Raw genomic sequence first — 21,654 nt, 5'->3', positions numbered from 1 at the left:
AACTATGAAAACTGCCTACTAACTCGGATAAAAATGTTGCAGCGAAGGGATACTCTTAATGCCAAGCGCAGATCGGTTTTAAATTGCTGCTATGCGCACGATGACACGAAGTAAGAATTAAAAGAAAGTTGTGTGTCGCTTTTGCACATGAAAATAACTGAACTGGTTGAAGTGAATTTTTGCATATGTTTAGTACCCATGTTGAGGCAGATTTATATAACGTCTTTTTTTTTTATTCAAACATGTATCCTAAGGTGGGACAAAGAGGGTTTAATATATATCAAAAAATGAGTATCTTATGAGCACTCCATGGTAGAGAATTGAAAGTTGGTATACAAATTCGAAATTAGAAACACCTGAATACATACAGTATAAACTATGTGATGCCGTATAAAGAACGCGACTTTTGAGTGCAAACAGGAGTAAAAGTGGGACAAGAGTAAGGCTGTTGTTCCCCCACATCCAAAAATATATATAACGTCTCTCCATTTCCTAATAATTACAACAAACGAAGATATGCACGGGGGACGGTGTGAGGTCATCCGTCCCCTTATCTTTTCAGATCAACATTTACTCTTAAATTCATAATCAGATTTGTTGATGAAATTTATATAGTTTTGCAGTATATGCTACCTGTGATTATGTATGAAACATGTCACTCAAATGAACTGCAGGCACATTCTCGTTCTTTCAATGAACTTTTCCATAGCTTTTTGGCGTAATTTCACCTTTAATTCTAAAATTACTCTCTGAATCTCGGCCTTATGCTCTGGAAGTGATCACTTTTCAGAAGAGAAATGGCGGGCAGTTCAAAAATTGGGTTCTTTGTGGGATGCCCTGCCACTTCTAGGACACAAAGGAGTAATTTCTATACAGTTTTTCTTTCCGGTTTGTAATTATAAAATGTGAGGAAACGGCTGTACCCTTTGAAATGAAATTTCACTGAAATACGGGGGTCACTACGAACGTTTTGAGATACGCATTGTTGTGGCACAGTATTTAAATTCCAACAATTGGTATCCAGAGCGTAGAAGCGAAGCAAGTTTCAACTCGTCTCGCTTATCGGCGTGGCTGTATCGCCTTCACTTGTTTGTTGATGTGAGCAATATTTGGCTGTCTAGAAAGGAGCTCGAAAGGGAACATTTTCGGGCCATGATCCTTTACGATTTCAAAACTGGTTTGAACGAGACACAAAGCCTTGACCGTTTGCTGAGGGCATTTGAGGACCTTGCTCCTTCCCGTGCTAAAATTTTTCGGTGGTTTGGTGAATTCAGAAGAGGCCGGACATCGCTTAAAGATGAAGAGAGAGCTGGACATACGGCAACAGATGTCAGATGAAAACATTGCCGCTGTGGAACAAATGACTGGAGAAAATCCTCGAACAACTTTCAAGGACATTGAATCTACAGAGAACATTGGATCGCAAGCAGTAACAAAAATTCTTCATGGTCATCTTCGGCTCAGGAAGGAATCATCTCGTTGGGTGCCTTACACTTTGACTGCAGCAGAAGCGCATACGTGTGGAATGGTGTGAAGAAATGCTTGCAAGATTTGATGGAGGCAATTCTTGACGTCTCTGACACTGTTACTGCTGATGAGACTTGGATCTATCAATTTGACCCTGAAAATAAACGCCAGTCTACAGTTTGGATCTTTCCAGACGAAAATCCACCCACGAAAGTGAAGCGACCGCGAAGTGTGGGGAAGAAGATGGTCGCAACTTTCTTCTCCAAATCTGGCCATGTTGCAACTGTTCCACTTAAAGAACAATGGACTGTTACTGCTCAGTGGTAACACTGTTTGCCTAACAAAAGTGTTCCAGAAGCTTCGGGAACGGCGTCCAAGAACTGGATTACGTGGTATCCTGCTTCATCATGACAACGCGTCCGCACACACGGCCAACATCACAATTCAGTTTTTAGAATCTACGGAGGTCAAACTTATGACTCATCCGCCGTATAGCCCTGACGTGGCCCCGTGTGATTTTTTCTGTTGCCCAGGATCAAAAGATCGCATGCGTGGGAAGAGATTTTGCAGCCCTGAAGAAGGTGTAGTGACTTACGAGAATGGACTTTCAACACTTGAAGAAAAAGACTGGCAACACTGCTTCCAAAAGTGGTTTTCGAGGATGCAAAAGTGTGTACAGTGTAATGGTGAATACGGTACTTTGAGAAAATGTAAGTGTTAAATTGATTTTAAGTATGTAAGTTATTTCACATCTCAAAACTTCCGTAGTGACCTCGTATTCTAGTTATATCCAGTAACACAACCTTGTGGAGGAGATCAAATTTCCTGGAATTTTTTTGACATTGATTTATCGAAAAGGAATAAAGGCAATTTTTGTCGTAATTGTTTGCAAATATGGAATTTTTCATCGACACTAACAATATTTTCTGTAAATGGAGTTAGTAGACTAGCGACTCCTCAGCAATCTTGAAATCAGTGTTGATTGCCGAATTTTTTTTCATTGGATTATGCACGCTAGTACAGGAGTAACTCGGGATTTTAAAAAAAGAGCTCCAAAGAATATAAATCGTGCTCAGATTGTACTTTTCAATACTGGACAACCAACTTCAAATACGTTTTCCACAAAACAACTGGAGGATAAGTTATTCTAGTGTCTTTACGTTCATAACAATATAATGCCACACAAGAATTGTAAATGCTAAATCCTTACGACAAATTCTAGTTGTTTATGCCAACATTTTCAACAGTTTCTATTAAGAAACATAGATATTCATCAACTACTTGATAAACGTAGAACATCGAAATTTACAGGTAATTTACTCATATTCAAGGAAGTATGTGATATATGTTAGTTTCATTTTTCATATTTAAAAAAAAAATAATAAATTGGCATTTCGTATAACATTGAAATTCAACAATAAAATGGCAATTTCTGCTTCTCGAGATGGGATTTTATAATGTTCCAGGTGGTACACTGGTTAGATTGGTTGGATCATGGGTTGGTTTGTGTATTTATCTTTTCTCTATGATTAAATTATATTTCCAAAGAGGTAGAAAGGGGTTTCATATATATATATATATATATATATATATATATATATGCGTGTGTGTGTGTGTGTGTAGTGAGGCCCCGCGTAGCGTAGTCACTGACGCTCTCATCTTTGGTTGAGCTGTACCAGGTTCGATTCCCGGTTTGGAGACTCGGTCGCAAAAGTGTAACAGCTTTTTCAGGTCAGCCATCATGAGTGAGGATTTTCGAGGGTTTTCCCCACTGACACCAGGAAAATGACGGGATAGTACCTAATATAATAGCTCCAGGCTGCTTCCTTCCTTAACCATGCCTTTCTTCCTCCCCGATTCCCTGGACAATGTGTTCATCGAGGACGTCATCCCTCACCTGTGACGGGCTACCTTGTAATTGATGCCGGAAGCCCAGTAATGTAATTCCTAATCTTAATATGTGTGTGGCTGTTTAGGTCGAATTTAAGTAGAAGTTTGTGTATGTATTGTATTGAGTTAAAGGTATGCACTATTTTCAAAAGTGAACATCAAAAGAATGTAACGCTCCGCAGTTACAAGGTGCGTTAAGTAAAGCAGAAAAACTAAGAGTGCAAATATAGTTGTTGTTGTCGTATAATAGTTCATCATCCCTTTCAGCGGCGAGACCATACGAGACGTGAATCTACTCCTTAACGCGGAACCGAACCACATAAGCTCCCGCTGGGAAGCGAACCCCGAACTTTCGAGTGGAAATTACGTATGTAAACCATATATCCATGAGCAAGTTCCGGTGCAAATATACGTAGGCTGATCAATATAAAGGCTGATCATCAGTGTGTATGAGGTGAAATACGGAAAACGAAATATGTCTGTGTAGTGGGAGAAGTGACGAATAGATTGGACAAGTTTGGAGGCCATGACATCAGGAATGTTAGTTTCAGTTTCGCATAAAGCAACATGGAAATTACACGTGGAGAACAGTACAGAAATTATGTTGAGTATCTTGCAAAGACCAACGTTCCGTGTGTACCCCATCCTCTATTGGTCCTGATTTAGCCCCTTCCGATATCTTTCTTTTACAAATTTTGAATAAACACCTCCGGAAACGGCGTTTTGCAACTTTAGGGGCAATTGTGAAAGCTGCGGAGGCGATTTTGAAGGATCTGTCCAAGAATGGCTTCCAGCATATTTTTTGATGACTGGCAAAAACGTTGGGACAAGTGCATTGCATGTACTGGGGACTATTTATAAAAGAGACCATCAACATTTAGAGGATTACTACAGGTAATTATGCTTTATTCATTTATGATCACTATTTATTGCTCAGCCCTCGTAGTATAGAAAAAAAGATTAAATCCTTCAGGTTTACGTTCCACTTCTATGTCCTGTCGGCTTAAGGAGATGGACAATTAATGGAAGTGAATCATTATGGAAGAATTGTGGAATGGGGGTATGGAAGGAAAAAGGGGTACTCCAAAGAAAAAATCATAGATTGTGTAGTCTACCAGAAGCATAAATGGCCTGGTATCGAACCATGGACCCTTTTTACTAGAAATGAGAACTCTGCCACTGAGCTACTATATCTTCCATTTTCAGGAAACATGGATTTGCTAGTGTTGAAGAAATGACGTTTCAATTTCCACCGTCTGTTTCCAACGTAACGAAGAACTGAAAAGATTTCCAAATCTTGCTGAATATATGGCTCATTCAGAAAAAAATGATGCGTTAAAGAATACCACCTACAGAATTTATTTCTTTCTAATAATGGAAAGCTTCTGAGAGGTTGGCATATTTTCTGTCTTACGCAGAGATCTCCATGGGCGCCGATTCTCTAGGCTACGGCTACGGTAGCCAGTCCCGCCATACTTTGATTGGATCTCTAGAATTTGGACACTGTATTTGCTTGAATCTTTGCTTCGTTACATGACAATGACAATGAAACCTGAAGCTCGCTACCCCACGTTATACAGAAATTGGCGCAGCTAGTGGTCTCTACATTCGATCAGAGAAATCAGTGACAAAATAAGAAGATTCGAGCTAATTTCAATTATGCAAACGTCGTGGGACATTGAACATAAGCATTTGAAGGGTACGCGTAAAAAGGGACTCATTGCAATTTTTGTGAAAAAGCCGATATCGATACTACCTGTTGGTGCTAGTTTGTACTTCTAAATGCACTACGAATATTGTGAAAAAAATAACTCGTTGAAGAGAACTTACAGAAGAAAACCACCTATAGAAGGAAAAAAAAGACGCTGCAAAAATGTAAAATGTCGATTAGCCCCTTCTTGCCGTGTACCCTTCGTTTCATTTCATTTTTGTTGCAACAGCAAAAAATGTTGTGAAAGAGGATCACTACAAGGAAATTCAGTCAACCTTGAACCACTTGATTGCTTCACATAACACTTTTTATGAGTGTATCCCCAAGGGGAAGTAGGCCCCAAAAAACCTGACGCAAAAAAAAAAAAACGAACTTTACCCCCTCCGCCGTAGTACGACATATACTACATAAATGAAATAAAATTTTTGAGTTTTACGTCGCACGGTTATGGCGGCTAGGCTAAAGGAGACGACGATTATAAGAAATGAAGAAAGTGGAATGAAGAAAGTGGGAGGAAACGGGAGAACCCCGAGGAAACCCACGCACAAGGTGTTTGCCCACCACTAAGTTCACTTGGTGGGAGCAGGGTTTGAAGCCGGGGCCACATACTCCAGAGGTCAACGCTCTACCACTGAGAAACCGCGTACATAAATGCACATCAGCGTAAAGCTTTATCTTTCAGGAGCACATTGATACCAACATTACCTCCCCAGGTTAATTAGGAGGTGAGCTTGAACTATTAAAATTTAAAGCCTTAACGCAGCAGTTGCATCGATGAGTGTTTAAAGATTTAAGGGCTTTATTTAACCCATTTCCATACTACTCCATCGTTCATTATGTTCTCCACATACATTAAACTTGTCTTAGAAGCATTTACACTCAACATAATATATTACATCAAAATACATAGACTAATATATATACCTCGTGAATATATTAGCAATCTTAATAACTCAAGTGCTGAAAACTAGAGTTATTTAAATGCTTAGAGCAAACCAAAGTCACACGAAGTAAGACACCTATTTTTTTCTGACTACCCTAAAATTTTGTATGCTAAAAATAGCAATTATTTCAGTATAAATTTACAATTGTATAATAGTTACTTACATAAGACCTTAATAAAGCTCTCTGCCATCTGTTAAGTGTTAAATCGTACAATATGGTATGGTAGGAGATTTCTTTGTCATCTGATTTTTTTATGCTAGAAGAATAAGAAATTTGATTTATATATAAAGTTATCCTCTACTATGTGATTTGCTTTCGGATTGTTCTGTTTATGTACATGTTATTTAAACTTATTAGTTGTTTTAGTTACATTTCACTCAGTTATTTTCAATATTCTTATCAAATTCCTTCTCTTGGTATACATGACATTACTACTTGTTATAATATTTTTATAAATTAATAGGGATGATTATTTATTTTGTAACATGATGTAATTATTATTATTATTATTATTATTATTATTATTATTATTATTATTATTATTATTATTATTATTATTATTATTATTATTATTATTATTATAGGTGAAAAAATTCAATTTGTATGAGAACCATATTACTGATACCTAGGTACAGGTGAAACTAAAAATGAAATATTAGAATAAAGATACCACAGGAAAACATACTAAATATTACTGAAAGAGAATTCTACGCTGAATGTGTGTGATAACAGGAAGAGATAGAGTGAGGTACGAGAGAGTAACTAGGACAATCAAGACACTTAGATACAGATATCTAACAAAATCTAACAAGAAAAGTTTTTGAAGTGTCACACTCTGATTTGGTTGAAACCTTTGGATTGAATAAAGGAATCAAAAGTAGGAAATATGTGTTATATATATCGGCCAATGTGGGGGATGAAGACGGTAAATACCCACTAAACTGCGAACATAGGACAATACGACACCTATTAGCAAGGTCATAACTAGCAACGTAGAATGCGGATGAGCTTGAAACCCCTGCAGATAATAAATTAATCAAAAGTTGGACATACGTGTTTATATACAGGGGTGCCCACAAGGGGGGGCTATGACGCAAACTGCGTCATTGAAATATTTGGGGGGGGGTTAAAAATCTATATAAATATGTTTGGCGGGGGGGGTAAAATTAATCGAAAAGATTTTTTTTCATGGAAGAATACCTATAGATAGACAATTGCGGGGGGGTGCGTCATGGACATAAGGGGGGGTGGGCACCACTGTTATATATATATATATATATATATATATATATATATATATATATATATATATATATATCGACCAACGTGGGGAATGAAGAGGTAAATAGCCTCCTAAACTGTGAAAATTGAACAATATATTGAGCATTGTAGGAAGACCATAACGAGCAACCTACTCCGTCGATTCGCTAGACGCCTTGCTAAAATGTGTCATATTGCCGTATGTTCACTTTGATAACCTTGCTTGTAAGAAAGATGACTGCAATGGTATGGCATCTAATGAGGAAAACAAATCACTATGTGGTCCGAAGAGTGAGTACATTAGAAGTGCATGTAAAGAGAAGTAGGGAGGGATGAAGAAGGAATGGTTAAGAAAGTCTTCAGGGAGAAAGATCTAAAAGAGAAATAATTCCGAGACAGGGCTTTATGAAGAAGATTCATTAGAAACGTCGATCCGCACATATATGGAAAAAGACAGAGAAAAAGAAGAATTTTCTAAAGATAAGAGATATATAAAGCGGTACATGTTATCGACCTAAACAAAATTTGCGCTTGAGGTTAAATTCGCGAGTGTAGTTTTCTGGAAGAAATCTGAAAAAAACGAATTCTTATTATGCTGAATTGCATTTCCTTCGTTGCCGACTAGGCGCGGTCGGAAAATAACCTGAGATTGGTCTGTGCATGAAGTAGTCTGTGCAGCGTTACCATCTTTGCGTAGACGTACGCGGCAAATCAGTCTGTATCCAGCCGTGGTAGGTTGAAGGTTGTCTGATCACTAATTCCATTTTTTGTATTGTCGCAAAATGTATGCTGCAATAGAAAACCCCGCCGAGTGCGAGGTGTGCGCTGTTATACGTTTTCTTACGACAAAACAATATTTGGCAGCAGATATTAATTGGGAACTTTTAAATGAACGAACCTACTCACGACCAATTCCTCCATTTATCACAGTTGGTTCACACACGGTAGCTACAAAGTGGTCGAAAAAACATTCATGACGAAAAGACGAGTGACCAGTCATCAGTAGTCACTTATGAACTCGTTCAGAAAATTGTTGGAAAAGTTCGTGAAAAATCGACGTTTTACAATTTCGGAGCTTTGCGATGAATTTCCACAAATTTCCATGACTGTGTTATATGAGGAGCTGAAAGATGCAGTTGCAGGCTAGCTCAATGCACAGGCGGGAGATTTTTATGCTGATGGAATTTCTAAGCTACTGCAGAGATATGATAAACGCTTGAATGTTTATGAAAACTATGTTGAAAAATAAAACAAAAAAGTAATTTTAAGATGTGTATAATAAATTATTCTTAATTACTTTGGTGTTTCTTTTTTTAACCAATCGGATGTTAGTTTCCAAATTGCCCACGAACATGATAAATTATATTCTCCTGAAACAGATTGTTTATTAATTTATGTGCTGAATATATTGAAAAGTGCCTTGTTAAGTAGAAGATTATATCTGTTGTTGTGTATCTTGTAATAGTGACACAATACTTCTAATAGTGACAAACGTAATCGAGTCAATCCATTCTAAGTGATCACGCATATGCCGCTCCAATATCTCCAAAAAAATCTATTTTTTCATGAATGTTTATCCTATATTAGAGTACTTCAAAACCACAATTAATTATTTTTCACATCCCATAGCGACGCAATGGCTCCCGCCATTTTGCGTTTTTTTTTTCGATTTTAGGCGTATACGTTGTTTTGAGTATCTCAGCATATATTCGTACTAACAAATTGAAAATTGATGAACGTCTCCAACTTGTGCAGAGCTGAAACTTTGATCTCTTAACATTTTTGCCTACAATCACTTGAAGGAGGATGAAATGAGGGACTACGGTAGCAACATTTTTTTTCCATTGAAGACATGTTTGGGAAGAGAAAAGAACTGACCACGAGATCTGAATTTCTGTGTGCATGTAGTCCGGGGTCATAAGTTAATACACAAAAAATTACAGGCTTGTAGCTGCTCCCAAAGGCCTGGAAAGAAATCTTAAAGTTTGGGAATTATGCCAAATTAGCATGTTTCACTGTCCAATATCTGCAATGGCCCCACGTTTTGTGTTTTTAGCAGAAGGGTGTCAAATCATTAAGGAATGACATCATACTCTAGGAGGTCTTTTGTTCACAAATTCAACTGAAAATTCGTTGTTGTGATGTAAAATAAAGTAGGATGAATGATTAGTCCAGTCAAGGTTCTCAAGCTCGTTTCTTTCCTTTGGTTTTGACTCACTGTCTTATCACACCCACACCAGCACTGGTGAAGAATGCCGCTACCAGCAGAAGGCGAGGAAAGTCAAAATGCACCCTTGACAAAAAAAGTCCGTAAGTACTCATTGCTCTTGCTGCTTGTTGTATCAATGATATTAAATCATATTTATTATTGTTTTAACTGCCAACTCATGCAGGAGACTGTTGCCTTTTCGTTTGATCTACATTCCGCAGTCAGTGTTTACAGCGAGTAAGTGTTCCGTGACTTGGGAATGTACTTTATTTTACTTCACAACAAATTTTCAGTTGAATTCGTGAGCAAAACGCCTCCTACACTATGACGTCATTCTTTAATACTTTGACCTCCTGCTGCTTAAAAACACAAAACGCGCTTTGTTGTGTGGTATGGTATATTAAAAGACTAACTATTCCCAAAATTTCAGATTTTTTACCCAGGCCCATTGGAGATATTGGACAGTGAAACATGTTAATTAGCATAATTCCCCAACTTTACGATTTTTTTTCCAGACCTTTGGGAGCAGCTATAGATCTGTAACTTATGACCCCGACTATATGCACACACAAATTCAGACCTCTATGTCAGCTGCTTCCCCTTCCAAACATGTCTTCAATGTCAAAAAATGTTGCTACTGCACGCCGTGTTTTCATCCCCTTCAAGTGATTTTAGGCAAAAATGTTAAGAGATCAAAGTTTTAGCTCTGCACGAGATGGAGACGTACAGCAATTTTGAATTTGTTACGACAAATAAATGCGGAGATATTCAAAACTCAGCTTTTTCTTTTTTCTCGATCACTTTGCATGGATTGACCCAATCCTAAAAATGACCACACATTTTACAGGACCAAGCACATTCTATTTTAAGGGTCAGCGTTTCTGTTTGCATGAAGCAATGTGTAATATTTATTTCACTTCACTAACATCATTTCACCACATTCTTATTTGTTGTAAGCATTATGAGCAAAAAACTACTGTATTTTCCATTCTCTTAGCTCTGGAAATGCAATAGATTTACGTTTAATGAGAAACCACAAGAAATTAAGCAATACCATTTTCAATTGTAGCGAGAGCTTGCAAATTGATAAACAGTGAACATTTTGCTCATCTGGAAGTACAGCACGAAAAACGATACTTTCTTATACAGTGTGTCTGTAAAATCATGCCACACTTATACCTGGTCATAGGAAAACAGCAAAAGAAGCTAGAATTATGAAACTTTCACCAAATAAAAGGAAAACTTCCCAGGTTTCCATAGTATGATGTGTAAGAGTGTACGCAACACCACGAACTACGTAGCAGCCCACGCCAGTCGAGATTGGATGGTACAGAAGAAAGTTCACTGTGTTCTGTGGCTTGCTAAATTCGAATCCGTGAACAAAGTACAACGTGAATATCGTCACGTATACAATGAAGCACCACCACATAGGAATAACATTACTCAGTGGAATAAGCAGTTAAAGGATACCGACAGTTTGTTGGACAAACGCCGTTCTGATAGGCCATCGGTAAGTGACGAGCTTGTAGAGGCTATACGGGAGAGCTACCTAAGGAGCACTAAGAATCTGTGCGTGTGTGTGTGCTCCACAATTGCACCTAAGCAAGAATCACTTCATGAGGTGTTAAAGAAATGTTACTTTTTTTTGTGGCTACAAAGTCTAGCTGTTGCACGCTATCAAACCTGCGGATAGACCCAAACGATTCACGTTTGCTACAGTTATGCTTCATGACACTGATAATGATGAATTATTTCTGCAGAAGATTGTGTTTAGCCTTGAGGCGACATTCCATGTCTGTGGATATTTCATCGCCATCACCTCCGAATACGGGCTGCTGAAAATCCTCGTGCCTTCGTTGAGTACGAACGTAACACCCCTAAAGTGAACGTGTGGTGTGGCCTAATACGTGATAAAGTGTCAGGTATATTTCCCTTTATGGAACAGGTTGTGACGGCAAACAGCTTGTCATGTTGGAACTCTATGCGGTGACAAAATTCCCAGAAGATGTCATCTGTCAACATGACGGAGCTCTTCCACAATACGCCAACAATGTTCCTGAATCTTTGAATACAACATTCCCCCAGCAGTGGATCGGCAGTGAAGAGAAATTGTCGTCATTGGGAATAGATGAGTCGGTAATTTTGAACTTAATCGGATAATTTAGTCAAATATAAATAAATATGAATTTCAGTAGTGTCACCTTATACGTATGTTTTCTCACTGGTTTATTCTTATCGGACTTCCGAAGAGAAACATCAAAAGAATTTAATGACCGTGTCTATAGCGACAATTCCCACTCACGAAACCCTCTTCAGTATTATTAGAAATAGGAAAAGGAAGAATGAGAAAGAAGAGAAGAAGGTAGGAGGAAAGAAGAAAGAGGAAGAAGAAACTAGAGATGAATAATTACTGGATAATGATGAAAATACGGTAAAGAAACTTGAATAGTTATTGAAACGGTGGTTCATACTCGAATGTTATTACTTGAGAATCAATTCTGAAGTGATCTCGAAGAGACACATGTTCCCTCATACTGCCCTGACCTGGATCCAGGCAACTGCACAAGCGGGAGTTGCCCTGACCCAGCCAAGGTGATGAGAAGTTTTAATTTAATCGTTTGTCTGTTATTTCCGAATGTTGAATTGCCTTTATCCAGTATCTGACTTTCAATAGTGGAGATCGAACACACATCTCAATTAGCCAAGGAAAGAAAAAAAAAATCAAAGTGATTTACATGTTTTCCACAAATAGAAATTTTAGAGATTTTTTGTACAGACTGTCGTTATCCAAGCTCATCCTGCTGTTTATGGTTTCCTTTCAGAGCGGATTTAGAATAATTTAAAATTAGTTGTCTTTCATGACCTCGGCCATGCGCCAATACACATATTTAAGTAGTATTATACACATATTATCAACACTACCGTTGTAAATCAAGATTAAAGACTACCACTTAAGCTAAATTTGTCATTCATTTACGCACACACACATACATACAGGACAATGTATTGATTTAGGTGGCCAATATCAGTTAAAAAAAAAAAATTATAATCTAACTACAGTTAGTCAACACTTATTCCATCTATTAAGAATTTAAAAATAAGGAAAATATTTATAACATGCAACTGAATACACATATAAATGTATCATTCCACATATAATATTGGATTACATCAATGTAAACACACACACATACATAAAGATGAAAAATTAAATTTTGTACTTTCTTTTACTTTCAGACGAGTTTTTATATCGCACGTTCCTAAGGCACCTTTTTGGTGTCCATGTAGCTAAAGTCACTTTATTTAGATATACGCATATGAACTAGTCCTTATGATTTGTGAACAATACATATTCAGTTCGTAGACTTAATTATTTATACATTTTTTTCAAGATTAAGAAAATGAAGTTTATCATTAATTTCACAGTGACTACGTCACTTTGTTATTCCATTTATTATCCCGTCCATTTACTAGCACCTTGTACCACTACACTTTTTATCACATGAGGTACACACAATTATAGTTATATTTGCACACTACATAGGAAACGTGAATTTTCTACGTTCAATGAGGTTGTTTTGTTTTCGTATCGAAATCACCATTAATGAAGCGAAGCACCATTTAGGTTCGAGGATTGGAATATGATGAATGAAATGGGAATGTAACTGCACTGGAAGATTGCAGGTTTATGAACTTGTGGGTAGATTTAATAATACATAAGAGTTACGATGACCTGCCTTAATTTCATGTCACATGCAGTTAGAGTTACATATATTAATTAATAGTTACATATATTAATTAATCATATTACACAGATTAAAAAGAACATATCTTACATGCGGCGGTATACTTTAAATTCACATTTCGAAGTGTTCGAAACTATGGCAACCAATGACCCTTCGGGGTAGGAACAAGGACCCTTTACATATATTTAACTACGTTAATCAACATTATACATTTTACTCCAATATCATATTTATATTCAACACATATTAATATCCCAACACACATATACTCAATTATCATTTAATTTTTCAAATCAATGACTCCAATTAATAAAATTTTCAGGTTGCAACACTTCACATAAGAAAAATCGACTATACAACTGATTAACCGCGGATAGTGATCAAAATTTATATTCTCAAACAATTTTTAAAAGAGTGGACATTTAAAGTGCAAGGCAGGCGCGTAAACACTGAAATAAATGACTAAAATGTTAGTAATACATATAGGGTCATTGCCCCTATGATGGTCACTGTAACGTTGTTTGCTCGATAACATGCAGAATATTGAAACGATACTCACAAAAAGTTGTGTACGCGAAGTGACACACTTCAACTACACACAGCCACAAGAAACAAAAAAGACACTCAGACACTCAAAAAAGACAGAATATTATTTCCATCGTATATTAGTATTATGACGTTATATTATTCACAACATACACATGGACATACACAACAATTGGACATCCTGGCAATAGTACATAGTTGGATAAATGATATACAAGCTAGGCTGCAAGTATTATATGTAAGGACTAATTACTAAATAGGGTCTAACACAAGCTACTACTTAACTAAGATATTGGACATGGGCCAACTACAGAAGTAATACATCACTTATATAGGTTACCTACTCATTATTTATAATTACATCATTTACATAGGTTACCTACTCATCAAAGCAGTCACACAAAAATATTTAGTTTTGGTCATTCGACCGTATGATTGAGCACATGTTTCATGTACCCAAGCACTACAAAAAGTACACTGAATCCAGATTTTAGCATCTCCAGAGTCATCATAATAATAACCGTTACACTGTCCACAAAACTCTTCCTTCCTTGCCTTAGATGATTCCCTAGTCATCCATCACGCGAATAGAAGGCCCAGCCTTAAACAGGTCCGATGTATCGTTGGAAGTCTTAGTATTGGTGGGTTTATATTCCTGACGATGAAGAGATCTAGAAAACTTAGGTTTTGTAGACACGGCACGTGATTTTCTTTCTTTCATGTGTTGGATTTTAGACGGAGACAATGGATTGTAAATAGCATTACGATGTGGCCTCTTTCGGTTGGTAGGCTGCACTTGACTATTCATACACAACCTGATGAACGACAAGTGACATTTGAAGATATTTTGCCAATCTCTCTTGTCGTTCATCAGGTTGTGTGTGAATAGTCGTACGTACAATCAATATCATTAGGAAAATTCACATATCTGGGTGCTGGTGATGAGTTAGATACAGTGCATGTGCTGGGTTGAGGAGAGCTGGTTTAATTGCATCGTTGACTGTCTTCACTGTATTCCTCTTGTTGTTAGTTTCCGAATGTTTCCATGTGAGTCTCTGTGTCCACAGAACCAGAATCTTCACAGAAAGCATATCCTTCTGGAGAAATCTTATCAGGATTGATTGGAAAAATCCCACATGCTTCGAAGTCTCTGGCACCGTTAATAACGATGTAGATTAAAACTATTTCTCTAAATGCTGACGTTCAAAGTGGACTTTTGTTTTAAATCTGATTTTGCTAATTTACATACAAATTCTAATTCTATATGCATCTCTACTTAAAGGAAACGCCAAATCTCTTGACTTTTAGGGCGTGGTCTTCTTCATTAGGCTAGCCAATTACAGAGATAGTAGCATTGACTCACTTCACGCATAACTTCAAACGGCACTTCGGAAAAGATGTTTCAGTCACATACTAACATACAAAAAAAGTCTCACAACGTCGCAAGTGAATTCTATTGGCAATCGCCAAACGTCAAGAGCTTTGCCATGGATCGGCATAGAATGGCCTTCATATATAACTGTTAACATATCATCTGAGTATTGCAATAATTTAGTAACAGGAAAAAAAAATGCTCACTATACTTTTCACTTCTGCAAAGTCTGACGCCAGCGTTTGCTTCTGCGCTGCTGAATCTCCAGGTTGCGTAAGCCATTAAATAAATGATTTTGTACTTTCCAGTGTCAGTAGACGGAGCGATGGCACAGAGGAGTATGGCTACGTCTAACTTCTTTGGCCATCATAGGAACTGAACTTTGTGGCCGTCATTGGCAAACACACTTGTTTAATTCACCACCGACGAGAGGGCAGATCACTCTAACACGACAGCTAGGCTTTCGTGTTTTACCAACTAGAAGAATGGTTAAAGCGACACCAAAAATATTGCTTACAAAAAACACACTTAGCTATACATGCATCTCTGTTGAACCTACTCAAATGTTATAAGAAAGTATTAAAACATGCATATTTCTGAAAACGTGTGTACGAGAGTTAATACTTACATTTCAACGATGACAATTTCACCTCGAAATCAGCGTGGCTCTCTTCATTTACAAAACTCACAATTAGCGGCGTTCTGTGATTACTGCTGAAATTACGTGATTGTGGCCATCATGTGAACAATGGCCATCATAGGGGCAATAACCCTAGGCCCAAATATCGATACAACATTGACCTCTATGGTAATCAATGGAAACAAAAATAGAATAACCAATAGTGCAGCGGAGAATTTCAAACGAATAATGATAAAAAAAGACGAAAGCAAAAAATTAATCGTATACTGAAATATCGCTCTCTATAGCGGTGGGTCAAATTGTGATGGAAAACGGTCCCTTGATATTCGACATCTGAAATGTTAGTGAATACGTGACGAGAAGTGGAATATCGTCTCAAGGTGTGCAGGGCCACAAATGGATCCCACGTTGAAGTCCACCAACATTAAACAAAACTTGAAGGAATTCTCTTTCATGATATGTACTCATTGATGTAAGTTTTGATTCATTTCCCAATTAAATTTGTACTGAAAACTAGGGAGTTCTTTTTCAAATACCCTGTAGTTCAGTCGTGTCCTGCAAGCTTGCAACCTAAATTTAACTCATACAATAAATAATCAAATTTTCCAGAGCGAGATAAATTGGGTAGTAATACAATGTTCCATTTCTACTTTAATATATTTCCATATATTTCTATATTTTTTTCAAGTTACGAGTAGAACCATTGTATAACTTTAAAAAGATCGATTCGAACTTTCTTCGTTTGTATAACTAAATAATCATGCCTGAGTGACACATGATTATTTAGTACTAAATCCACAAGAATTAAAACATTAATACATTCGAACCTTGAAAAAATAATGAAATTAAACAAATAATGGTACTAAAGAGTGATTATGCATAAATAAAAGTAAATGCATGGGAAACGCTCTCACATCACAATCACATGTGTTATATGACATTATGAACGCACCTAACATGTTTTTATTCTTCTAGTATTTGAAAATATCTTTTAAGAAATTTTCTTTGAAACCTGTAAATTTTTACCTGTTAGTACCATGTTTTAGTTCATTTATATTTTAAAAGAATCATGTTTTTAGAAAAATGTTTTATTTTGTTTTATTTTCTTGCTATGCACTTATAATATTGAGTCATAAAATCTGTGTGTTTAATTCAGTCATTCAAAAATTTTAAAGCTGACATCTTAGTTCTTCCAGTTTGTAACATTTAAAACGGCTGAGCAATTTCCTTGGTTAACTCGAGATTTAAATGAAAATGAAATGAAATTTTTCAGTTTTACTTTCCACGTTTATACCGGCTAGGCTAAGAAAGACGGTGATGATGAGAGATGAATGAAGTGGTGGTATGAATAAAGTGGAAGGAAACGGGAGAACCCCGAGAAAACCCCGCAAACGGTGTTTGTCCACTACAAAGTTCACTTGGCGGGAGCAGGGATTGAACCCGTGACCCAATGCACCAGAGGTGAACGCTTTACCACTGAGCCAGCGCGGCTCCCAAGAGATTTAACGTTAATCATATTTGATCTGTAATAGATCCTATTTGATTAGCATTACAAATTTAATTATATTTCTAAGATATGGAGCACATGTAACGCATGGGTTGTATTGCACCAATATATATATATATATATATATATATATATATATATATATATATATATATATATATATATATATATATTTGTTCGGTTACTGATTATTGTTTGTTTTGCAGGTTGGTGAAGTAAACTTATAGGATTCATCATTGAAAGGTTGAATTGAAACTGATAGGACTCTACTTTGAAAATCAAAAATGTATTATCCTGTTTCAGAATGCATAACGTAACCATTTCAAAGTGTGCAACTGTCCTCACCAGGCATTGATTCTCCATCTAGTAGCACAAATTCGGCAAAATTATTCAGTCTGCGACTACCCAAAAATAGGTAGACCACGCTCAGTTCGGACTTTCGAAAACATTCAACGTGTGAGAGTTAGCATTAATGACAACCAAAGAAATACCAACCTGTCGACATGCCACTCAGCTCGGGATGACGCTAAGGTCACTATAAAGAATTCTAAAAACGGAGTTGAAATTGTTACCGAACGAAGTACAACTGGTGCAGAGATTGCGGCCCGGAGATACACAATCCCGTCTCAAGTATGCAGTTCGCATCCGAGATTTTCCAACGGAGGAACATTACTTCCTTCATAATTTGTTAATGAGCAACATGGACCCAGAAAACCTCCTGAAAATCTGTCAGCGTGACTTCCATTCATTAAATGGTATGGTCTGATGTAATGTGACCTCAGGCTAGAACTGGCTATATGTGTATAATACTAACCGTGCAAGGATTATGAAAAATGAATTTTGCAATTTTCATAATCCTACCATGCACGCGCAAGGGATTCCCAAAGGAACGTAGGGAGTCCCTCATAATCTGCCAGGTACGGATGCTGGCCAACAGTGACGTTCTGAGTATTAAGTGTACCGAATTTGTATTCAAATGCTCTAGAAAGACATCTGAAATGTCGATAGAGCACAACACATGAAGCAAGGTGATTCACATCTGTGGTGACACGTAACGAAAGATGCCCAGGAAAAATGCACTCATACTAAGTAAACGTGATTTCAAAGCATTGGAAATATAAAGAATAGCATCAAGAACATGAAAGCCATTACCAATTCACCAATAATATTCCATCAATCGGATGCAATATGATGTGCACGGTTGTATACGAATAAGGATTCAAAAACTGAGGCCACGTTGAAATTGTGCAAGGGGACTTACAAAGGAACTGGGTAAACTAAAGGAATGTCACTAGTGGGATCAAATGATCGATATTGAAATGTGGCCAATGTATGTGTTGCTATCAACATGTAGCTAATGGACAAATGTCAACATGTCTCACTACTGCTGGGACACCGTCTCACGTGCGAAAACTAGGAAAATAACGTTGTACATTCTGCTATTACATTTGGTCCACTTTTTGGTAGAACGTAACTAGAACACGATTGTATCAATGTCGCTCTTTGTTTGTGAGATTGTCCCACAGTTGACACATAAAAGAAATATCTTAATCCATGGTTCAAATTATGACAGAGCTTAAAAATAACAAACTTGTATCATTTCCCATGTCTCACGTACTCGAAATATAGGAAAATACCTTTAGAAATTCGTATCTTACACACAGTAAACATGCCAAGACAAAGACGAAAATGAACCAATTTGGCACATGTAACACTACAGCTGGAACACCATGCATAAGGAAAATAAAACGACATGAGAAATAGGAAGAAACGTCTTAAACCTCTGATTGTTTACAACTGTGCAGTAGGAGTAACAAAACGAAACACACAATCATGTCGGGAGGCTGTACAAGAGCGCTTGCCAAACAAAGTGGGTGCTCCTCAAAGAAATGAATACAGAGAAAGTGAGGCTCCCTCGAGCATCAGGGCTAGAGCGCTCGCTTTCGCTCGCGTGGTCGTAGTTTCCAATACTACTGGAAGCCCACGGCCTCAGATTCAAGACCCGAGTAGTTATTTTCCTATTTTTCGCACGTTGGACGGTGTCCCAGTAGTAGTGGGACATGCTGGCATTTGTCCATTAGCTACATGTCGATATCAACTCACACATTGGCCACATTTCAATATCGATCATGCGATCCCACTAGTGACATTCATTTAGTTTACCCAGTTTCTTTGTGAGTCCCCTTGCACAATTTCAACGTGGCCTCAGTTGTTGCATCCTTATTCGTATGCAACCATGCACATCATATTGCATCCAATTGATGGAATATTATTGGTGAATTGCCAATGGCTTTCATGTTCTTGACGCTAATCATTACATTTCCGACGCTTTGAACTCACGTTTACTGAGTATGAGTGCATTTTTTGGTCATTTTTCCTTACGTATTTCCCACATGTGAATCACTCTGCTTCATGTGTTCTGCTCTACCGACACCCTAAATGTCTTTCTAGAGCATTTGAGTACAAATTCGGTACACTTAATACTCAGAACGTCACTGTTGGCCAGCATCCGTACCTGGCGATTATGGAACCATACAAAACGGGCATGAAGGTGTCCGCTATTTTGTATTTGTTCTAGATATCGACTTAATACAAACGAATTATTGTTACCTGGTAGAAGCCCTATCAATTCATATCCTTTTATCTAGACCAATTTTCATTTGGCAGATTCTGAGGAACTCCCTACGTTCCTTTGGGGAATCCTTTGCGCGTGCATGGTAGGATTGTGAAACATGTAAAATTCAATACACCAGGTATGACTTCTTCAGTGAATTTTTTACCCGCCCTCTTTACCTTGGATAGTTTCCGAACTATTGGCGTCCGAAGATCATTTTCCCACGCTTTCGGCACCTTGTAGATCCGAAACTATGTCCGATAGTCGAAAGTTCAAGACAATTGTTTTCTTGTCTCAGTGGCAGGAGTCACCTCCCAAGCGTTGTAACACTTATTTTGCAACATCCGATATATATATATATATATATATATATATATATATATATATATATATATATATATATATATATATATATATATATATATATATATATATATATAGCCTTCGGGAGCTCACAAGATTAGGTTCCTACATCAATTAGTCTTGTTGTTGGAACGAACGCTAAATTCAAGCGAAATCCGTATCCAGATTACTTTAATGTCCCACGATTTGTGTACCAAGGTTAAGGAAGGTGATAATTATGAAATGGATCACAATTAGTGTTGCCCACAAAACGAGAAATAAGGTTTTCTCTTTTCATCTCTTAAGTTTTGTACAACTCTCGTCACGAAACAGGAAATGAGGTTTTCTCCTCTTATCTCTTAAGTTTTGTACAACTCTCGTCACGAAACGAGAAATAAGGTTTTCTCTTCTTATCTTTTAAGTTTTGTACAACTCTCGTCACGAAACGAGAAATAAGGTTTTCTCTTTTTATCTTTTAAGTTTTGTACAACTCTCGTCACTTCTCGTTCCTTGGGATTTAGGAATTAGGAGTTAGATTTCTTGGCTTTCGACATCTATGGAAATGTTAGACCATCACATATGAGGGATGACGTCCCTCATCGAGAACGCAATCCAGGAAAAGGGAAGGAAGTAAGTGGCCTAGGACCTATATGTTAGGCACCTAACCAGGGCTTGCCTGGTGCGAATGAGGAAAGCACAGGAAAACGTCTTTCAGGATGACTGGCTTAAAAAAGCATTTTACACTTTTTCGACCGAGTGTTTCCCCCGAGAATCGAACCCGGGACCGCTCGCACTGAAGGCGAGAGCGTTAGCGTCTACGCAACGTGAGGTTGCCGTTTCGTTTCTTGAAGAATTAGTTCTCGTTTGGTCTCGATTATCGGAAAAGTTTTATCGTTTCGTCTCGTTTTATGTACAAAATATATCCCTTGATTTTTTTTTCTTTATTTCCTGTAGAAGTTAGAATCCTTCCACTTCATGAGAGGTATGGGAAGGGTATACTATAAAAGCATTTTCAAAGTATATTTATTACACAAGTATACTAGTATGGTGTATTCTCTAACGACTTGCATATGTTAAACGGTACTCTTCATTATGTTCGAATAATCATTTCATCAACTTTTAGTTGTTTTTTAATGATTCATGCAACAATATAACACTGTTTTAGATGTATGACTTGGAAGAACTAGTGTGGTTCACAAAACTCGTGAAATGTCTCGTCTCGGAAACAATATGAGAATCGCCATATTTCTCATTTTGTCTCAAATTCGGAAATGTACTTCTCATCTCGTAGGCAACACTGTTTCAGTGAAGAAAATAAACAATATATAGTTATTTGTTTATTAAAACGAATACCGAAATACATGAATCAAAACATACAATACTGAAAACAATAATATGAAACTAA

This window comes from Thermobia domestica, chromosome 1 (assembly GCF_964235325.1).
Source record: "Thermobia domestica chromosome 1, izTheDome1.hap1.1, whole genome shotgun sequence".
NCBI classification, from domain to species: Eukaryota; Metazoa; Arthropoda; class Insecta; order Zygentoma; family Lepismatidae; genus Thermobia; species Thermobia domestica.
Note: the sequence above shows the minus strand (reverse complement) of the source record.